The sequence below is a fragment of the Mirounga leonina genome, unplaced genomic scaffold, assembly GCF_011800145.1.
Source record: "Mirounga leonina isolate KUSES-001 unplaced genomic scaffold, KU_Mleo_1.0 Mir_125, whole genome shotgun sequence".
Taxonomy (NCBI): Eukaryota; Metazoa; Chordata; class Mammalia; order Carnivora; family Phocidae; genus Mirounga; species Mirounga leonina.
In genome coordinates, this window is record NW_023270305.1 from 63,797,703 (window position 1) to 63,815,497 (window position 17,795).

At 39.8% G+C, this 17,795-nt stretch overlaps 1 protein-coding gene and 1 long non-coding RNA gene across 3 annotated transcripts in view; one reads left to right on the forward strand and one right to left on the reverse strand.

The window, feature by feature from the left end:
• FOXN2 (forkhead box N2) overlaps positions 1-11,654 on the reverse strand; it is a 67,196-nt gene extending 55,542 nt beyond the window's left edge. Inside the window, exon 1 of one of the 2 annotated variants that reach the window (XM_035001611.1) lies at positions 11,559-11,654. The gene's annotated coding sequence lies outside the window, so the exon portion shown is untranslated. Of the gene's footprint in view, positions 1-11,233; positions 11,406-11,558 lie in introns of those variants that run through there. The other variant, XM_035001610.1, reaches the window with a different exon arrangement.
• Positions 11,655-11,838: 184 nt separating this feature from the next.
• The window catches only part of LOC118008155, a 294,856-nt gene continuing 288,899 nt past the window's right edge, over positions 11,839-17,795 (forward strand). Inside the window, exons 1-2 of the long non-coding RNA XR_004678597.1 lie at positions 11,839-11,948; positions 12,328-12,370. This is a non-coding gene — a long non-coding RNA (uncharacterized LOC118008155). The remainder of the gene's footprint in view (positions 11,949-12,327; positions 12,371-17,795) is intronic.

Genomic DNA, 17,795 nt, shown 5'->3' on the forward strand with positions numbered 1-17,795 from the left:
GGGGAAAGCTGGTTCCTACTTTCTGTGTTCCCACACTACTCTTGAATCTGTGTCTAGAAGGGTTATGTATCACACTGCAATTATTTACTTACATGCATCTATTTCCTAACATATAAGCATTTTCTATTTGTTATATAAGTATCTTTACATTGATCAAATTATTTAAATCTTTTTGTTTTTCTAAACAAGAGACTATCCCATTAAGTTTTCTGATGGTTTCATATTTTTAAATTACTATCTTATATAAAGGAAAATCAAGAAGTCCTCTAAACTAACCAATTATTTCTCCATAATTTAAGAATAGCCCTAGGTGTAAATAATGTAGGTTAGCTTTTAAATATTGTAAAGAGCTAAAGCATTAAATGTCAAAGTGCTAACACTTGCGTATTTGCAAATGAAAGATAATCCATGACCCCTCCAAAATTTCCCCAAGGATCTTTAATAGACTTTTAAATGCTCTCTCAACTAAGAAGAAATAATCAGGGCAGAACAACAGTTCAGATTGCTGTGACATATAAAATCAATGAATAGCATTAAGTGCCAATAATTTTAGAAGAAATAAGTTTTTTTGCCAAAATTTGGGGCAGGGGGAGAGATATAATCACTCCCCAAATTAAAATTATCAGGAAGAGGATTATGGAAAACGGCAGCTGTGGTGGCAGCAAATTTTTGATTCCTTGTGAATCTTTACATAAAACAGAGCAATTAGAGAGCAAACCCAAAAACCCATGGGTAACTTTTACAACAAAACTATTTGACAGTCTCACCATATTTGACAGTGTCACCACAAACCCCATAATACAAAGGACTGAAACAAACCACCAACAGCCCCAACCTTTTTTCCCCCACTTCTCCCCCAACCTGTTTTCTATTGGTGTCTAAGTGAGAGAAAGCAGGGGGGAAGCAATGAGGTGTATGAAGAATTTGAGAACAGAAGTACAAAATAGCCAAAAGGTATTCAGTGGAAAGCAGTAAGAGACAATTTGTGAGAAGCTAAGATTACTCCTGTAGTAAGTGCAAGCAGTTCACAATAAGGCATATAGGCCTGGAGCAGTCTGGTCCCCTTAGGTCGCTTGAAACTGGCACTTGGGGCTGTCTTCCAAGACGGAGGCTACACTTAAGAGAAAGTGCTGGGAATGAAAATAAAATTGAGCAGGTTACAGATAAACAAGATACAGGAAAGAGAAGGTCCAAATAGAAGTGTCAGAGTAGAACAGAGCCAGGAAATCTCAGAAAGCCATCTACCATTTTTTTAATGATGCACAAAAACAACAAAAGAGAAATCTGTGAAGTTAGAAGGGCTATCTGAACTAAGCCTCCTCCTAGAAGTTCAAGAAAACTATTTTCATATAAAAAAACAAGTCAAAGTATTGAGGTTGAATATCATACAGAGTTACAATAAGAAAAAAGAAACAGGAAGATAGTCAAACTCATAGAAGCAAGGGAGAGGGAGAAATAGAAGTTGTTCAATGGGTATAAAGTTTCCATTATGCAAAATGAGTAAGTTCTAGAGATCTGCTGTACAACACAGTGCCTACAGTTAACAATATTGTACACTTAAAACAGTTTTTAACAGGGTAGGTCTCACGTTAAGTGTACTTATCCCCCCCCCACTAATAAATTTAAAAAAAGTGGGGGTGGGATACAATAACATCCTATAGACAATTAAAGCATGCCAGAAAGGGATGCTCACAGAAGAGATAAAAATGAGCTTCTATTTCAAAATGAACTTAAAAAAATTACACAAGACATGAAAGAAAAACATATATCAAAATAAAAACTCAGAAATAAAGTGACAGAGTTCAGGAAAGAATCTGAAATAAAAGGGAAAATTATTTCAGAAATGAAGACTTAAAAAATAGAAGAAAAAATAAACATATAAGATAAAGCTTTAAGAAAAACAGAAGGTGAAAAGAAAACAATCAAAAAGAAATGAAGAGGAAAGAAGGGTGCAAGCTTAATTCTAGTGTCTAGGGATATATACTTGGTAATAAAACAAAAAAGAAAATTAAGTTCTGTTTCTCACATGTAACACATACTTTAAAAAAAGTATCTGACATTGACTGATTCTTAGAATAAACTGCAACTACTTAAAATGCATAAAAGATTTTTTAAGATATTCTAAAACTGCCAAGAAAACTCATCTTTGTGACAAATATGGTGGTCTTCAAAATAAATATAATTAAATTCAACAAACATTTATCCAGGATATATTATGTATGAGGTATTTACACTTCAGTTGAAGAAATAATACCTATAATAGAAAGCTATATATAGTGCATGCTTTGAGAAAGGTACAAGGTACTGCAGGTTCCAAAGAAAAAAAAGGGCATTTCACCTGCCCTATTGCATTAAAATTCTAACCAGACCCTTCTCATATTCCTCCAATCTATCCTCCCCAGTAACGGCAGAATGATCTTTCAAACACCAAAATCCCCTTTTAAAAACTCTTCACAAAGTACAGTACACAGGCAATTCAAATGCCTTACAAGGACAAGGTAGGCCACAAATGAGTGAAGCTGGTCTGGTGTAAGAAACAGAGAATGATGGGGCGCCTGGGTGGCTCAGTCGTTAGGCATCTGCCTTCGGCTCAGGTCATGATCCCAGGGTCCTGGGATCGAGTCCCACATTGGGCTCCCTGCTCGGCGGGAAGCCTGCTTCTCCCTCTCCCACTCCCGCTGCTTGTGTTCCTGCTCTCGCTATCTCTCTCTCTGTCAAATAAATAAATAAAATCTTAAAAAAAAAAAAATAGAGAATGATGGAAACTGTCAAAGAGAAGGCAGCTCCTTATTATTAAGCTTTAGCCAATTACCGCCATGTAGGAACATGAAACCAATGTTGCTACAATGTTCAATTTTTCCAGAGATGACAGAACTCTAGTCATTTCATGTGAAATGTACCCATATTTACATGCTGGCAAATAACGCAAAATTTGGGGGAAAAAAAAAAAAAACAAACAAAAAACAGCTGTAGGCAAAATTTGTGAACTCTGCCTTCAAAAATGGGTCTGACATTAATATTCCTATAGATGGCCCCTGAGTGTCCTCAAAACTGCAAAAACGACTGTCTTCCTAATTCAAAGGAAAAGTGAACTTTCTCTCTTATAAAGTTTCTCTTAAAATGTTAGCACCTGCTACCATTAGCCTGCTAGCAATGGCTAACAGATGCCAAAACACAAGAAAAAGTAAAAGAGGAACATTTATTTGAAAGTCATCTCAAAATTGCTTAACCAATTTTTGGTTGTGATTGTTTTTATCAACAGTTATATTCATGGGTACCATTTTACACTATATACGTGTTATATGGTCAAAATTTCTATTGCTATAACTGTTTCTAGATTATATGATACAATCAAATATATACCAGTATTTGTTCTTTAACAAAAGAACACCATGAAACTCCAGAAAACCATGGGCCTAATAAAATCTAAAATCTCTAGTACGGTAGCCTATAAACTCCTGGAAAAATCTGGCTCCTGTTTGCCACTATTTCACACCACTTCAGGTTTCCTGAATATACTGTGCTCTTTACTCCTTCGGGCTTTTAGATGTATTTAAGGCTCTCTACCCTATTTGTTAGAACTACTTAAAGTCATCTTCCAGTCCTCCTTGAATTATTTGCTTTTTCCATCATGCTTCCTTAGCATTCTATACAGAATCCTATTATGGAACTTACTTGCTATTTATGACATTCTTACAGCGATCCAAGATACACATTTGTAACTGAAACAAAATGAAACTACACTTTTACACTTAACACATATAATACACTGAAATTTTCTATTCGATTTTTTTTTTAAGAAATGCTGATGACAGTTTACTACATTGGTTCTATCATCCACTTAAGAAATACTGCACTAGGGCGCCTGGGTGGCTCGGTTGGTTGGGCGACTGCCTTCGGCTCAGGTCATGATCCTGGAGTCCCGGGATCGAGTCCTGCATCGGGATCGAGTCCTGCATCGGGCTCTCTGCTCGGCAGGGAGTCTGCTTCTCCCTCTGACCCTCCTCCCTCTCATGCTCTCTGTCTCTCATTCTCTCTCTCTCAAATAAATAAATAAAAAAAATAAGAAAAAAAAATACTGAACTAGACTATAAATCCTTGCAGGCAGAACTCCATATATTAATTTTTATGCTCTAGTACAGACCATTTAGTTAAGCAAATGTTTAAATAAATGAATAAATATAGCAGCATCCTGTACTAGAAAAGTCAAAGAGCAAGGCTTTGAGATCAAGCAGACCAATCAGCCAACAAGCTTATACAATCTGAGAAATGACTCAACCTCCTTGAGTCCCAAAGAGTTAACACCACTTAAGTCATTATAACAATAAAGTAGTAGCACTGCTAGACGAGGCATTCTATAAATTAGGCATCAAATGAGTTAAAATGGCCTGGAAATACTAGTTTCCTCTCTCTACCCTGTATTTTTCCCTACTTCTTCCTGGAGACAGATCAAGATGTGTCTCATCCTGGCAAATACCCCTTTTATAAAGGCTTCAGGTCACAGTACATAGATTACACATTTTTTCAAAGATTTATTTATCTTAGAGAGAGAGAGAAAGAAGGGGGAGGGAGGCAGAGGGAGAGAATCTTCAAGTAGACACCCCATGGAGCATGGAGCCCATATGGCTAGATCTCAGGAGGCATGAGATCATGACCTAAGCCAAAATCATGAGCCTGAAGCTCAACCAACTGAGCCACCCAGGCACCCCAGAATATGCATTTTTAAAGTCTGACAGGCTTGGGGCGCCTGAGTGGCTCAGTCGTTAAGCAACTGCCTTCGGCTCAGGTCATGATCCCAGGGTCCTGGGATCGAGCCCCGCATCGGGCTCCCTGCTCTGCAGGAAGCCTGCTTCTCCCTCTCCCACTCCCCCTGCTTGTGTTCCCTCTCCTGCTGTGTGTCTCTGTCAAATAAATAAATAAAATCTTAAAAAAAAAAAAAAAAAGTCTGACAGACTTGAATTCAAATAGCCAGCACTGCATTTACATAACTTCTCATTATCTTTTTCTTTATCAGTAAGAAAAATATACTTCCTTTAGGGTTGTTACGAGGAATTAATATATACTCTCTATACTACGTGTCTAGTATAATTCCATGTCAGACTACAGCAGGTGCTCAATAAAAGCTACTGATTGCTGCTATGATTATTAATAAATGTTGTTTAATAACTATTTAAGAGGTAGCATTCAAACTGAACTTTTAAGGATGGAGGAGCTGGACAAAGGCAAGGGGCAAACAGAAGGAACAGGAAAATCCTAATTTACAAGAAATCACTTCTTTTCCTGTATTTCCTCTTTTAAGATAAACAAACCACAAGGATATATAAGTTTATCAATTTTCTCAATTCTCTACCTACAAGGTTATGAATAAAACGCAAAGTACTATATTAGCTCTGTGTCAAAATTCTAAGTTAAATATTAAATTATGCTCAGTGGGCTGTACAATATAGTGTGAAAGGTATAATGTATTAAAAACATTTTAGAAAGAACTTCAGTAAGAGTTCAAAGTAAGAGCACTTTGTAGTCAACCCAGTTAACTAGGAAAAAATTAACTTAAATCCTCATTCAATAGGCCTTTTATCAAATTTTATTGTCCAATAAAACCAACAGTTTTACTGATAATATTCTCAATAACATTCCCAATATTAGAATGGCATTTCTCTTCTATTAAGTATACAGTGACTTCCCTCCAAAAGTTTATCACTTTCAAAACTTTAACTGTCATTTTCTTCAACTTCATTTTCTTTTCAATAAATAAATAATTACAGTCTCTCATAAGAAGAGTGCAGGGTCTATTCTTTTCCCAGTGTATTTTCCCCCCAACACACCTTTCAAACCACTTCTAATTGGCAAAACACCAAATACCTATGAAAATACAATCAAGAAGCCAAGAATTTTCTTACATAACCTGCAAACTTTATAAGTTATGAGAATAATTAATGGTAATTAAACTATCCAATTCCTGTATTTAACAGGAATATATCTATTTGGGGAGAATCAAAGTAATTTTCCATTATCTGTGTTGGTACAAAAAGGCAGTTATTTTTATGGCACATATATTTAACCTTTATGATAATAAGCATATCGTCTAAGTGACTACCTAAGTAAAGAGATTTATTTAGCCTTTTAGGCCTTATAGTAATACCATGTTTATAAATGACAGTGAGGGGCCCTGGGTGGCTCAGATGGTTAAGCGTCTGCCGTCGGCTCAGGTCATGATCCCAGGGTCCTGGGATCGAGTCCCGCATCGGGCTCCCGGCTCAGCGGGGAGCCTGCTTCTCCCTCTGACCCTCTCCCCTCTCATGCTGTTTCTCTCTCGCTCGCTCTCTAAAAAATAAATAAAATCTTAAAAAAATAATAAAATAAATAAATAAATAAATAACAGTGAAATCAACACCTATGTAAGTGAGGGGATAAATTCTATTTTATGTTTTATATCAGGCAGACTCCAGAAAAGTAGAAATGACATCTCTTACTCATCACTATATTCTTAGCACTGGAATACAGTAGATGCTCAAAAAATATCTATCCAAGTTTAAATGTTTATTTATGGAAAAGAAAATTAGGTTGAGGGAAAAAAAAATATGAATCAAAATTAGGTTAAGACCTTAAGCATGGGATATGCTTAACAACTTGCTTCTAAAAGAGTAAAACATGGAAGGGTGGGGTGTGAAACATGGCAAACAAAGACCTCGAAGAGTGATCAAGATTATCATCAATTTTATCATATTGTTAGGATGTACCCTTGGAGTAATGTGATGAGAATGGCACTTTATGTCTGTTGCCTTCCTCCCTAAAACCCATGACCCCAGTCTAATCATGAGGAAAACATTAGATAAATCGCAACTGAGGGACATTCTCTAAAATTTCTGACTAGTACTCCCCAAAACTGTCACAGTCATAAAAACAAGAAAAGTCTCAGAATTTGGAATTCTGGAACAGAAAAAGGACACTAGGGAAAAACTAGTGAAATCTAAATAAAGCGTGTAGTTTAGTTATTAGAAATGTGGCAATTCTGTTTCCTTAGTTATGACAAATGTACCATAGTAATATAAGAAGTTAACAATGAAAATGAAATGTCTCTGAGTAAAGTATACTCATGTGTACTATCTTGCAACTTTTCTGTAAATGTAAAACTAATCTAAAGAAATTTATTTAAAGAAAAACAGTCAGAGTAAGGGAAATAAGGAATGAATCAAAGTCCCTTGGAAGCAAATGATGATAAACATTCTTTTGGTCTCTTTATGTTTGGTGATAAGACAAAGATAGCATTCTACTATAGTGGAAATAAAGTTATTAATAAAACACTACTGTAGGCATTGTGTAAGTCTATAGTATTAGTTATAAAGTTACATATGACCAAAGCAAATGCCCTCTGAATTTTAGTTTCCCAAAGTATCATTCTTAGTCCTCAACATTTCATAACAATTCATAACAGTAGCTGTCAGTTCTGTATTGAATGGACTATCCCACATCCTTAATCTTTAGTCACTTAAACGTCATATTCCCCTTGCTATCTCCCAGTCACCTTACACTTAACTAAACTCACCATCTTCTTGATAATGCTCTTCTTCCAAACCTCCCTCTCAAAGTTATTTTTTCTTCAATAAATCTTCTTCCTATGCCTCTCCATCCCCACAGTTAATAATTAGTAGTACACACTGCTATCAAATGAACCTTCCTCAAATAAGGATTTTATCATATTCCCAGGCTCAAATGCCATTTTTTTTTACTAAACCATATTTACATTCAGAAATGATACTTTCAAGGCCATCCATAATTGCTTATGCTTTTGTACCCTTCACTTGTAAAGATCCTTTCATCCATCTCTCTACCTCATACCATGTCCTGCCCTTCCTTTATTCAGTATCACATATACACAAGAAAGTAAGATTATTCTGGGTGGTCAAAGACTTTATAATCTCCTTGGAGTGATAAAACCTAAAAAGATGACTAACAAAGAACATAGGAATTTGTCTCATTCAAAGCTGTATCCTCAGCACCAATACCAGTGCCTGCCACATGGGAAGTGCTCAAAAAGTATTTATTAAGTGAAAACAGGCAGTACATAAAGCACAGCCAAAAGAATTATATGCTATTTGAGAAGGTAAAGAATTTTCAGTTGGAGAGGTGAAGGCAGGTCTGTATTTCTGTGATTCTAAGGCTCTCAGGGCAGCCAAGACTCAAGCTTGAGTATTTCTTCAGTTGTTAAGAGGATGTGTGCAGGTGCATTTCCAACAGAAAAATGTTACACCAGCAAAGGTAAGAAGAAGTAAAATTGTTATACAACACTGAAGTAGTCAATAAAGAACAGTTCCTGAAGGTTAGTGGAAGATTAAGATGGGAGAAGACTGGGACCAAAGTTTGCAAAGTCCTGAGAAGAAATTTGGTATTCATGCTTGACATAAAAGTGATACAATTTTCAGGAAGATTAATCTAAGAGGAGTAACATGGTTAGACTTTAGAAAGCAAGAACCTTATTTCTTGAAGAAGCCTCCCTACTTAATCAAAACCCTTTAGGTTCCTTCTTTTAAGCCTTACAGTACTTGCCTGCATTATACAATTTAACTCCTAACTACATCCTCTCACAATATAAATTCTTATTTTCATGGGTGTTAATTTAGTCTCTTCAACCAAAGAATAGGGATCACATCATAGACCTCTGTTTCTTATCTAAGAAATCAGCAAAGCATTGGGCCCTTGAAACTTTATTTCTGGAGGACTTTTTGCATTTGTGCAAAACCCAGTTACCAAAATGACAACAATCTAAAAGCAACACACAACACATACTGTGAGTAGCTAAGCTACCATAAGAACAAGAGTAAGTCCTGTTTGGATGGCACTTTTTAATGTTTCATTCGATAGTCGGATCCCATAACTAATAATGTTGTTATCAGACAGCATATGTTTTCAGTGCTTTCTGCTTTATATAAGTATTTCATCACCTCATTTACTTTCTTTCTCAACCAAGCATTGCTTTCAGTGGCCAGCACATATACCAATTTCTCAATCACGTTATCTTTTCTGCACTGAAGCCTCTCCAATCTTTTTATCTATTAACTTCATTGATTGAGAACCACTGTTATGGCATAATTAAATTCTAACAAATGGTGCTGCTGTAACTTCTCTACATAATTCTTTTACACATTCTAAATGTTTCCTGTGGTTTAGCACCCTTCAAGTAAAACTGATGCAAATAAAAACATATGTTACAGGAATAATTCAAATCCACCAAAGCATTTACAAAATGAAACATCATGCATTAGTATCCAGGGATTACACCTAAATTCTAAAATTTGCCAAACTCTCCAAAAGTTTGGATTTTTTTTATCTTCAACCCTTTGACCCTTTACTTCATATATTCTCAAAATTAAATTTCATTCCTTAAAATAAAATCTGTTCATGTTAACATTCATATTAACCATTAAAACTTTCCCAAAAAGAGCTTAAGAAAGTGCACACACACAAATCAAACGGGTGTTTATTTCATCCCTAAACAAGTATTTTCATCCGTAATATATTTTTTCAGGTCAGGATTTTTATGTAAGAAGAAAACACTAAGACTTCTATAAAAGTAAAAAAAAAAAAAAAACAACCCTCCAGAACATGATTGTTTCTTATCGCACTAGAACCTCTCACTAATGCTTTTGAAATACAAACGACTTTTTTCCAGAGTTGGGGAACTCCATAATGTACTACTCTATTCCCCCACCACTCCTTAATGGTACCTAACACTGCTGAGATTTTAGAGATGAATCATCAAAACAGCAGAGGAAGGCAAAAACGTCAATATAAACCTGACAAGGACTGCAAGGTAACAGAGATAAATCTTACAATTCGGATGGAACAGAGATAGACATGAACTGTTGAGCTTTTTCCACTTCCTCATCTTTGAAAACACCAAAATAAATGTGGATGCGAGGCTACAGCACGATTACAAAGCCCCTGGTACCAGTGAAGCCTCAGACCTAGTGGCGCTAGGGCACTCTGTTACACTCAGCCGGCCACGTGGCTGTCACAATCAGAAGGAAGACAGGAGACACAGCACAAACTAACCTGGAAACAAATAACCTCCCACTTCCCTCCACCTCGGAGTTGGGGTAGAAGAAAGACTGTGCTGTTTCTTTGCACGCTCAGACTTTTTTTCTTTAAGGTGAAAAGGAAGTACAAGGGCTGCTTTAAATTAAAGAGACAGAAATCAGGTCCAAGAAGATCCCGGGAGTGCACCCCACTGAATTCGCTACGCTCACTCCCGCGAGCAGAGGTGGGAACAGAGGCACTTTGCAAAGGGGTAAAAGAAGTGGAGTTGAGTAAGAGTGGAGGGTGGAGGGCTACGCACAGGGGCCAGCTTTCCCCTGACTCCCACCGTCCTCCCGGGTTTCAGACTCGCTGCTGCTGCGGTGGGGCGAACCCAGCAGGCGGAGGGCCTCGCATGCGCCCTCACGACCTCTCACCCTCCCAGACACAAGACAGAAGGGCAGAAGTAACCACGGGCCCAACAGAGGCGACGAACAGGAAGTGTCCATACTGCAGCGCAGAAAAACCCTAACTCGCACCCCACCAAGACGGCCACCCGGCGAGGCCCCCAGGGCGCCCGCTGGAGGAGGGGCCAGAGGGTGCCGGGGTCGGCCACCCCCACATCCGCACCCGCCCCTGTCCCCCCGCATCGCCCAGCAGTCCCGCGGCTTGAAGTTCACTCCAGGCAGCGCTCGGCGCCTCCCCGGGCACTACTTGGCGGGGCCCAGCCAGGCCGCCTGGGGCCGGACCAGGACTCCACGCCCGGCACGTCTCGCTCCACTTCGAGGCGGGGGAGGAGCGCTGCACACACACCCGAGGGGCTTGGGGCACTTCCTCTAACAGCAGATTCGCCCCGAGTCGAGCCCTAAGCGTCCTCGGGGCCACCTCCGAGCCTTGCCGGAGAGCCGGCACCCGCTCCGGGGCAGTCATTACCTCTCACGAAAAACTCCTAACTCCGCACGGGGCCACGCTCCCCTTAGTTCGACACCCCCCGGGAGCCCACACAGTACCCAAGCCGCGCGCAGGGGAGACCCCCGTGCCGGCACCAATTCCTGACAGGACAAAAATGTCCGTGCGCGTCACGGGACGGCCGCCTCCGCGCCCCACGCCGGCCGCACGCGCTGCCTCCGCGCCCGGGCGCTGCGCCGCGGGCTAGGGCGGAGAGCGCGGCCGTCCGGCGGCGCCGGCCCAGGAGAGCGCCACTCCGCACGGGACTCACCGTCTGCTCGGCCGCCTCAGCGGGGAGGCGAGGGACGGGCAGGGGAAGACACAATATGGCAGAGCACCACAGCTGCTCCCGGCGGCTTCCAGCAGCCGCCTCCGGGAAGACGCGGCAAAGAGCAGGCAGCGGCAGCTGCGGTGGCGGCCGCGGCAGCACCACATCCCCCTCCCGCTCGCTTCCTCCCCCTCCCTGCACCCTCCCTCGCTGCCATGGCAACGCGGCGCCAAGGCTATTAGCCCCGCCCCTCCCTCTGGTCCCCGCCTCTCGCGACCCCTTCGGAGGGGGCTCGGTCCGCCCCTCGGTGTCCCCTCCCACCTCCTACCTAAGGGCCGGCCAGGGACCGCGCAGGCTGCTCTGAACTGCTGGTGGGAAGGAAGGGAGATGCAGTGTCCGGAAGGGCGGGGTTCGCACGGAAGGCAGGGCGGAGACGTTGTGAGCCAGTGCGGGTTTCGGACTGAGGAGGGGCTGGGAAGGCGGGAAAAATGGAAAGGCCTCGCCTGTCCGGGAAGGACCTATAGGAGTGCAGCGGGGCGCGGCGCGGCCCCTGAGTGGCCGAGATGGCGGGGGGCGGGGCTAGGGCGACCTCCCCTGCCGGTCGGCCCGCGGAGCCTGGTGCTGCGAGTGCGGCGAAGACCCCCAACAGCCCGAGCTTCTGTGGGTTTCCTCAAGAGCTTTCCGCCATTGGCCAGTCTTTGAAAGCACTGTAGGAACGGTAAAACATTAATATGAACTAAAAGTAGTATTACACTCACTTGACTGAAATTTTAAGTGAAAACTGAGCTCAGCGTGGTTGTGGTGAAAAAAAAAGGACTTTCGAAATCAGATACAAAATTTAATAAGCATCGCATTTATTGAGCCCTCACTAAGTGCTAGGGGCTGAGCTAAATTTTTGACATGCATTGTAATAACCATAATGCTAAGATAGCATTGCCAGATAAAATAGGAGTGTCCCATTAAATCAGAATTTCAGATAAATGCAGAATAATTTTTTTAATAAGAATGTTTCATTTGGGGATACACTTCCTGGTTTGTTTTGGTTTTTGGTAAATCTGCAAACCCTATCCTAACTCTTACAAATTCCCACTTTACAGATAAGGAACCCGAGGCTTAGAAAAATAACCTGACAAATACAAGGTAAGTGGCAGAACTAAGGCTCCATTTTACTAAAATTATGATCCTGAACACTAAATTTCTGAATATATCCACATCTTCAAAAACTAGAGTAGTGATACCTATCTCACAAGTGTGCTGAATGGGTTGAAAGAAGAGGTAAAGAGACCTGCATAGTGACTGATGCATAGGAGATTCACATTCTTCCCGAACAATGAATGTTAACTGAATATTCACTATGTGCCAGGCCGTGAGTATAAAGTGAGCTGATTATGAAACAGGCTGCTTACTGACAATAAAACAAGTCAAGCTGTGGGGATGACAAAGACACAGAATTATAGGCATCAGAATGTATAAAAACAAAAATGGAAGTGTTCAGCCCTCATTCCACAGAGGAGAATGCTGTGTCTATATGATTTGTCCAAAATCACCTGCCAGTTCCATTTGTTGCTCATTACACTGTTCTGAAAGGCCTCATAACTGCATTTAGAGTAAGAGGCCACAAGGCAAATATACAATAAGCTTCAATTAAAGCAAGAGTTGTTTCATTTTCTCCCTTAAGAGCAATCACTGTTGCCCCCTCATGTGGACAAATTGAAAGAAGTTCCTGGAGGAAGAATGTAGTAGAAAGGGAGCAGAGGAAAGAAGGGAAGATTGAAAGGAGGTGGCTTCTGGAGAGCCACAGCCTTCTCATACCTTAGTTTTGTTTTATCTCTGCTAGCCATGGTGATCACTAATATAATACAATACAGGTCTTCATCTCCTTACAGATTACTGTAATAGTATCTTATTTGATATATTGAACTTCAGTTCCTATTTTTCCTTCTAATCAATTTTAAACTCAGGTGACCAAACAGTCCTTCTCAACTCTAGAAGAATCACAGAATTTGAGATCTGGAATTAATATATACTTTAAAGATATGGCATCAGGAGCCCAGTTTATCATGGATGCAAAAACAAATCCAGAACAGTTATGTAACTTGTTCAAGGTCAAATAATGAATGTACTGCATTGGCATCCACTAAGATCTTTCTGCTGGTCCTCTCTACTGACTGATTCAGTAGAGAGGCTGGGAACATTTAAATAATCTCTGTGTATAAGGCTCAGGTCCCTTAGGAAATCTGTCACACTTAGTTTAGAGTCCAGGGACACTTGTATACTTAAAGGCTATTTTAGAGGACTTTGAACACCTATCAAGGAAAAGCTCTGATTAAAACTAACGATGATTCGGAGTGAGTAGCTTTTCCTAGGAGTTTACAAGAGTAAAAAGGCTATGAAAGCACAGTTTAACTCTTTAGGAAAAAGAGGATCCTGGCATTTAAGATCTCTTGTGAAGTTTGTATTCTTTGTTCTCCAAAATACTTTAAAGGAACATATTCAATAATAAACTTCCCTGGAAGACAAATGCATTAGAAAATATATTGTTTGAAATGCCCTCATATTTAGGCTGAAAAGTGATAGGAGCTCAAATATACATGTTTACATTTTAAATGTATTTATCATTGTATTACATATATTTAACAAAGCCTCTCTGATCATGACTTGGTGATTCTAAAAATAACCAGTTTACCAATAAGGAATGTAGGCTTCAAGCCCCTTGAGGTCAATGGCCATATCTTTTTCATTCTTATAGTCTAATTTCTTGGAACAGTTTTTGGGACAGAGGTGATAGTCAATAATATTTGTTGATAAAAGAAGTAACTTTTCTCAAATTACAAGATACCAGGAATAGGATACAATAGTCCTAAGTACTTGTCTGCCACTTGGGCTAAAAAGATGGAATTGTGAATGAAAGTCTATTTTTTTTTCCTTTGAGGATCATTTTCAATGTACTGCCTAAGTGCAACTACCTGTATTTGATAGTACCTACATTTCTTTTTTTTTTTAATTTTATTTATTTATTTATTTATTTTTAAAAATTTAATTTATTTATTTGGGTGAGAGAGTGAGTGAGAAAGAGCACAAGCCAGGGGGAGAGACAGAGGGAGAGGGAGGAAAAGACTCCCTGCTGAGCAGGGAGCCTGACTCGGGGCTTGATCCCAGGACCCTGGGATTATGACCTGAGCTGAAGGCAGACGCTTAACTGACTGAACCACCCAGGTGCCCCCGTACCTACATTTCTATAGGCCCTATTATTGGCAGTAATTTGGACCAATTCTCTTACTAAGGACACTAGAAAAAGTTAGCAAAATATAAAAAATATCAGCTTGAAGGTGGTAGAGAGCTAACAAGATAGAAATTATAGTCTATGACCTGAGGGTTGATGGAGGCCCAGTGAATCACTTACCCATTCCATAGAAGGTTGCTGAGAGTATGGACAGGAATGGGGGATAGTGATTAGAGTTCAAGATGTGCAAAGGGGGAAGGAGGATGACTCGGTTGAAGTCCCCTTGCTTTGGACAAGGAATCCAAATGGTTATATCCTAGAAGTAAAGGGGAGACATCTCCATTTCAGATCATCTCAACCCTGAGACTGGATTAGGGTAATTTCTTTAAGCTAATGCCCCCAAGCCCTTGGCAGAAGCAAACTGAAATTTTCTCTGGAGTAAAGTAATATCATTCTAGGCCTCAGATCATTTGTACCATTTTACAAAAACTATGTTTAGTACACAATGAAAAATAATCAGTCACACAAAGAAACAAACAAACAAAAAAACCCAACAGAAACAACAAAGAACAAAAACCGAGCAAAAGGGATTCAGATAGTGAAATTATCAGACTCAGATTTTAAAATAACAATGTTTTCTATGTATAAATAAATAAAATGTAAGATTAAAAATTTAGACATATAACTAGAAACTTGAAGAAAAGAATCTGATGAAAATTTTAGAACCAAAAAATTCACTAACTGAAAACAAGAACTCAGGGCTGGGTAAAATAGCATATTAGACACAAACAAAGATAGAATTTGTGAACTAGAAGATAGTTGAGAAGAAACTATGCAGAATGAGGCATAAGAAAAAGGATGGAAAACACAGAACACAGGGAAAGCACATAGAAGATATAGTGATAAAGTTTAATATGCATGTAGTTGGAATTCTGGAAGGGAAGGAAAGATAGTATTGGGCAGAAATAATATTTGAATTAATGAATCCCCAGCAGGATATATAATATATATATTTCTAGTCCATACAGTTGACACATAGATGCATCATGATAAAATGCTAAAAGACAAAGAGAAAAATCTTTTTTTTTTTTTAAGATTTTATTTATTTATTTATTTATTTGACAGAGAGAGAGAGAGACAGCGTGAGAGGGAACACAAGCAGGGGGAGTGGGAGAGGGAGAAGCAGGCTTCTGGCCGAGCAGGGAGCCTGATGCGGGGCTTGATCCCAGGGCCTTGAGATCATGACCTGAGCTGAAGGCAGTCGCTTAATCAACTGAGCCACCCAGGCGCCCCCAAAGAGAAAAATCTTAAGAAGAACTAGAGAAAATAAGAGCTTATCTTTAAAGAAACAATAGACTTAGAATTGACTTTTTAATAGAATAGTCTGAAGCCAGAAAATGATGGCACAAAACCTTTAAAAGACTGAAAGCAAATATAAAAAGATCAATAATTTTAGCGTGAGATGTTAACATATTCCACTAATAAAATAGGCAGACAAAATATTCAGTGAGAACATAGTTTTGAACAATTAGCGAAGTTGATTATAAAGACATATTGAGTACCTTTCCATAGTCCTTTACATATGAATAAGTTTATCAGTTTATATTATTTCTATTTTGGCTCATGAAACTGGAAGGGACAGCTGAGGATCTGGAGCCTTCAGGTGGTTAGAACCTATCCTTATGTTATAGATTTATTGACCACTGGGTAACTTTACCTCTATGTTAAGTTCTTACTATGTACCAGGCCCTATACATAGCACAGAGATAAAAGTTGTAGTTATAACTAAAGACAAGCAAATCAGAAAATATAATGTGGCATTATAAGTACACTGATAAAGCTTTACATAAGGAGTGGTGGGAATCAAGTCCTAATTCAGCCACGGGAGATAAAGTCTGAGCAAAGTTTGCAGAAAGAAAAGAATGTAGAGAAGTGGCAATGTGGGGGTGGGGAGTGGAACCACACCGAGCAAAGCCTCAGCTATGTGAGAGCATGACTGTTCAAGTCAGAGAACTGTCAGTCATTGGAATTTCTGGAGTATAAAAGGTTGCTTGAGTTAGGGGTTATCTGGTTGCAAGAAACAGAAACTCATGCCAGCTGGCTAAAGTAAAGGAGGAACGAATATAAAAATAGGCAGGGATTATGTGAGACAAAACTGTGGGAAGCACAGCCAATATTACACGAACCTTCCTTCCCCCTTTCCCTCTCTCATCTTCTGGTCTCTAATCTGAGCTTTTCTTTGTATGTCTGCTTCACTTCCTCTGCAGATGGGCTTCTCTGCTTACTTGTCTGCTTGAATGCTACTATGGCTGTCCCAAATAGTGGCCCCTGCCCTCCACCTCTGGTCTCCACCCAGTTTGCCCAACTTTCCTGCTTAGCAACCCACAATTATTACTTAACTCCATTTCCCAGTCCCAATCCAAATTCCCAGGAGCTCTACAATCTGACTGGTCCAGTTTCAATATGCATGTAGATCAGGGGTCAGCAAACTTATGGCTTATCAGGGTGGGAGAGGAGTTGGCAAATCTGGCCTGCCTTCTGCTTTTGTAAATAAAGTTTTAATGGAACACAGCCACACACATTCATTTACATGTTTTCTTTGGCTGCTTTGACGTCACAAAGAGTTGAGTAGTTGCAAAAGAGAACCTATGGACCACAGAGCTGAAAATATTTACTATCTAGACCTTTACAGAAAAAGATTGCTGAGCCCTGCGTTGGATAGTTGGATGTGGAGACATAGGGCTGTGTAGAGGCTCAGAGGGAGACAGCTTTGGGAATCGAAGTTTTGAGAAGTGGATAACCTCTTTGCAGAAAAAGGATAATGTGGGGAAAAGGCAGCTGAGGAAGTATTTTGAGAAAGGAAATGTTTGAAGCCTCTAACACAGGAAAGAAAATAATCAGTCTCAAGTATGTGCTAAATTTTTCACACAAAGGGTGGAAGAGTGCAAGACAGTTACTCCTTAATCTGGAGAAGTTCATTAAGATGTTAAATTTAGAAGAGAGTGTCACCATAACTACCTTTAAATAACTCACTTGTGGCAAATTTCCCAGACCCTCTCTAGTTAGCTCTTGCTGAGATGAACTGGCTGAGGCACAATGTTCATGGTATGTAGAAAGATTTTTAAATGCATGTCCGAAAGGTTCAGTATTTACCTTTCAAAAGAGGAAGAGAAGAGAGGCATTGAGAGAACGAGACAGACAGTTAGAAAGACAAAGGCAGACAAAGACTTGGGGAGTAAGAGGAAATGAAATCTAGAATTTACCATTTTGGTAAACTTAAGGTCATTCCGAGAAAAATTCCAAGGAAAGACTTTTTGGTTGAGTAGAAAAACGATTAGAGTT